We start from the raw sequence: 4,328 nt of genomic DNA, 5'->3' as shown, positions 1-4,328 counted from the left end.
GGCATGAGTTTAAGTCACTGGGTCCGGGACTCGCCATGGTTGACTACATGGGAGTCCAGCAACATAGCTATTATGCTAACTGCTGGTCCCTCAGTTAAGGCTCTTCAGGTGAGGGTTTATTCTGGATTATCTGAAAAGTTTTAGTGTAAACACAAGAGTCTTTATTTCTTTAAGTAAAATTTTTTTAAATTTATTTTTTATTTATAGGTTTTTGCTATAGGACGCATGCGCTTGTCAGGAAGACAGAGAGAGAGACATAGAGACTGAAAGCGAGAAATCACCCCCCGGGGGGATGGTCACGCTGCAATCCCTTCTCCTCCATTCTCCTCTTGGGATCTTGGGCACGTACGCACACACACACACACTCGGCGTGAGTTTAAGCCACCAAGTCCAGGACTTGAACCATGGTCGACTACATGGGAGTCCAGTGACATAGTCATTTCACCAACTGCTGGTCCCTAATTTTAAAAATTTTTATATAGTTTGCTATAGGGCATGTGTTCTTGCCAGGGAGAGACAGAGAGGGGGAAAGTGAGAAAGCACCCTCCAGGAAGGATGGCCAAGTGGCAAACCCTTCTCCATCCTCCTTTCAGGATTTTGAGCTGGGACACTCACACGCCTTGCACGTTTATCAGGCCACTGTGTCTGGACTCAAACTTTGCAGTCAACCATGTAGGATCCAGCAGCTGTAACCTCCACACCACTTGCTAGCCCTCCACGAGGGTCTTTAGAAGTGAAAGAGGCAGGCAGGAGAGTCAGAGTCCGAGAAAGATTTGAAGAAGCGCTGCTGCTGGATTTGCCGATGAAGGTAGGGGCCGTGAGCCAAGGAATTCAGGGAGCCTCCAGAAGCTGGAAAAGTCAGGAGGATGCATTCTCCCCCGGAGCCTCCCGAAGGAGCACAGCCCTTGCCAACATCTCAATTTTAGTCCAGTGAACCCCATTCCAGACTTCTGACCTCCAGGACGGTGAGTCAATAAAGCTGCATTATTTTAAGCCACTAGGTTGGTGGTAATTTGTTACAACAGCCATGGGAAATCAACACTCGTTAACTTAATTGTTTATGTGACATGGGAAAAGAATACCTTCCTTTGGATGTGATGGGAACACTCTGGTACAACATAAGAATAAAACAGCGTCCCCATTCATTTTGTTTTTCAGTAGCTGTCATTTGTCATTTCATCACTGCCCACTTTAAGCCAGGACCTGTGCTTGTCACGGATATACTGTCAAGAGCCTTCTGAGGTAGGCATGGTTTTGCACTCTTTAGAGGAGGACCCCCTGGCTCCGAATAGTAAAGTAACTTCCCCAAAGCTACACATACAGAACTATAGGTGGAGAGAAAGGTACAAATTTAGCGTTAGCGCATTCCGAAGCTCTTGCTGTTTCCTCCGACCCTCCTCTCTGCCCCTTCTCAGAGAACCTGTTATAAGCCACCGTTCTTCAGCCCCACCTGATTCCCAGACACCTGTGGTTAGACTGACTTTCTGTCAGAATCGTGAGCCTTCCTGAGGATTCTTGCTATTGTGGGCAGCCAGGCGCAGCTGGAACTGCTGTTTGGAAAGCTCTTTGGGTTGCAGGTAAGGTTTGGGGTGCAAGTTCTTCAGCCAGTGGCATCAGTGGAAATTATTATTCTTTTTTTTCCTTTTTTTTTTTTTTGAGAGATTTTTCACTATAGGGCGCGTGTGCTCGCCAGACAGACAGAGAGAGACAAAGAGACAGAAAGCGAGAAATCACCCCCCAGAGGGGATGGCCACGTCGCAATCCCTTCTCCTCCATTCTCCTCTCCGGATCTTGGGCATGCACGCACACGTGCCCGGCATGGGTTTTAAGCCACCGAGTCCAGGACGCGAACCGTGGTCAACTACGTGGGAGTCCAGCGACATAGCCATTACGCTAACTGCTGGTTTCCCCCCCTTTTTTTTGAGAGGTTTTTGCTATAGGGCATGCATGCACTTGCCAGAAAGACAGAGAGAGACAGAGGGACAGAAAGTGAGAAATCACCCCCCAGGGACGATGGCCATGCCTCTCAATCCCTTCTCCTCCATTCTCCTCTCAGCATCTTGGGCATGCATGCACATGCGCCTGGCATGAGTTTAAGCCTTCGAGACTCGAACCGCGGTCGGCTGCATGGGAGTTCAGTGACATAGCCATTACGCTAACTGCTGGTCCCTCAGTGGAAATTATTTGCAAACTGGACTGAGGCTCAGTAAATGCATAGAGTTGTGTGTTGCTTTAGAGGATAAAATGTCACTTGCAAATCCGAGAGCAGGGAGACTCAAGCTCCCGCTGTCCAGGCAAGACTAGGACCTCCACCCTGTGCTAGCTACACAGAAGCCCCATTGCCCTTCTGAAGGGTAAGGAAGGCCCCAGGGAATGACCTGGCTGACATGTCCTTTGCCTGGGTTCACTGGTTCTCAACCCTAGCTGCCCATTCCAATCACCTCAGAAGCTTGAACCACGTATCCATGACCAAGTTCCAGCCCCAATGACCAGACCCCACTCTGTGCTGGCAGGGTCTGGGCCTGCTGCCAAGGAGAGCGCTTTTCTGGCATCCAGCATCACTGACTGCAGGACCACGTGAGGTCCGGAGCCCAGTGCACCCTTGGAAGAGCTCATGAGGCTCTCATGCATAGGACACTGCCTGGCTGGGCAAGCACATCAGATCTCTCCCTGGGGGTACCTGTCAGGGGGTGCCTGTCAGGCATCCCAGTTTACCCAGCACTCTGGTGGGAGTGTGGGGTGGTGGTGGTATATGCTGCCAGGAGGTGAGGCTTTAAGTGTTAAAATCAGGAAAATTCCAGGCATTTTGACAGGGAATTGTACGTCTAAAGTCCCTAGGAGTAAACTCTCATGGTTGGGTGATAGGATTCTGGCAACAGAGAAGGGCGTGTGTGTGTGTGTGTGTGTGTGTGTGTGCACGCTAGATGGGTATCAATACATGTGTGCCTGGGTGCGTGAGAGAGTATGTGAGAGTCTGCATGAGTATTGGATGAATGTGTGCATGGCAGTTGTGCATTAGGTGTGGGAATGTGTGCAAATGTTGGGGGGAGTGTAGGCATTCTGGGTCAGCAGGCCTTGCCAGCCTAGAATGGCCTGGCTGCAGTGGCCTTTACAGCATCTGAGGTCCATACCATCCAAGCTGGCTCTGAATCCCACCAGAGAGCCGCAATCAGAGGGGGCATGCCCTTTGTGGCTCCAGCTCCGGGCAGAAGCTGTGCATTTACTTCTCTCTGCTCTGAGGAATGAAAAGACACTGTGCTCTGACAGCTGTGGGAGCTGCCTTCCTGCCTGGATAAATCTAGTCACCACCGATATCGTTACACCTGTTTAAACAAGGAACGGAATAGGTATTTATTTGAAGTTCAAGAGGCCATGTAAGCCCTGGCCTAAATATAGACCTGGTTATAATTAAGAAGATACTTCATTCTTTCTTCTGAAAGACTGCAACCCAGGGCTCCCTCAAAGACTTGGGTAGTTTCCTTGGACACATACCTCCCAGGATGAGTAATGGCGTGGATGAGAATGCCTCCTGGAGTGTGGCATGTGAGGCAGGGCCACGTAGAGCCCCAGAGCAGTGACTCCTAGACTTCGCTGGTGGTTAGACCCACTGAGTGGAGGAGGAGACTTGATACAGACGTAGAGCTCCAAGCCTCCTCCTAGTGATTGCCATCCATTGCTCTTGGAATGGAGCCCAGGAATCTGTATTTTTAAAGCTCCCCAGATGATTCTAATAATTACCAAAGTTTGGGAACCTCTGACCTACAGCATGGGAGTGAGGAAAGGGGAGAGAGCAGTCTTTCCCAGAAACCGGAGGCATTTCTGGGACCAGGTCACGGGTACTAATGAGTTGGCATTCCCTGAGCACTCCTCACATGCTGGCACCTGTCATTACTCCCAGTTTGCAGATGAAACAACTGAGTTCTTTCATTTTTCTTCAGAGAACAGAGTTCACCCTATTTTTGAGGTCATAGACCTTTCTGAGACTCTAATGAAAGTTTTAAATCTTCTAACCCCAAATCCGTACATGCACAGAAGATTTTGCACAATTTCAGAGGGTTCACAGAGCCTCCTAAAGTCCATTCAAATCTTCAATTAAGAATGACCATCCTGGGAACCAGCAGTTAGCGTAATGGCTATGTCGCTGGACTCCCACGTAGTCAACCGTAGTTCGCGTCCTGGACCTGGTGGCTTAAAACTCACGCCGGGCGTGTGTGCGTGCGTGCCCAAGATCCCGAGAGGAGAATGGGGGAGAAGGGATTGCGGCGTGACCATCCCCCCTGGGGGGTGATTTCTCGCTTTCTGTCTCTATGTCTCTCTCTCTCTGGCGA

General features: G+C 49.9%; 1 long non-coding RNA gene across 2 annotated transcripts in view; it reads left to right on the top strand.

The window, feature by feature from the left end:
* The window catches only part of LOC102485766 (uncharacterized), an 11,498-nt gene that overhangs the window by 1,496 nt on the left and 5,674 nt on the right, over positions 1-4,328 (top strand). The window contains exons 2-3 of one of the 2 annotated variants that reach the window (XR_003547893.1): positions 1,159-1,242; positions 1,416-1,461. This is a non-coding gene — a long non-coding RNA (uncharacterized LOC102485766). Of the gene's footprint in view, positions 1-1,158; positions 1,243-1,415; positions 1,462-4,328 lie in introns of those variants that run through there. The other variant, XR_337388.1, reaches the window with a different exon arrangement.

Source organism: Tupaia chinensis, unplaced genomic scaffold, assembly GCF_000334495.1.
Source record: "Tupaia chinensis unplaced genomic scaffold, TupChi_1.0 Scaffold145717_1, whole genome shotgun sequence".
Classification (NCBI taxonomy): domain Eukaryota; kingdom Metazoa; phylum Chordata; class Mammalia; order Scandentia; family Tupaiidae; genus Tupaia; species Tupaia belangeri.
The sequence above is the reverse complement of the archived record's forward strand: the minus strand, read 5'-3'. Positions and strand labels throughout refer to the sequence as shown.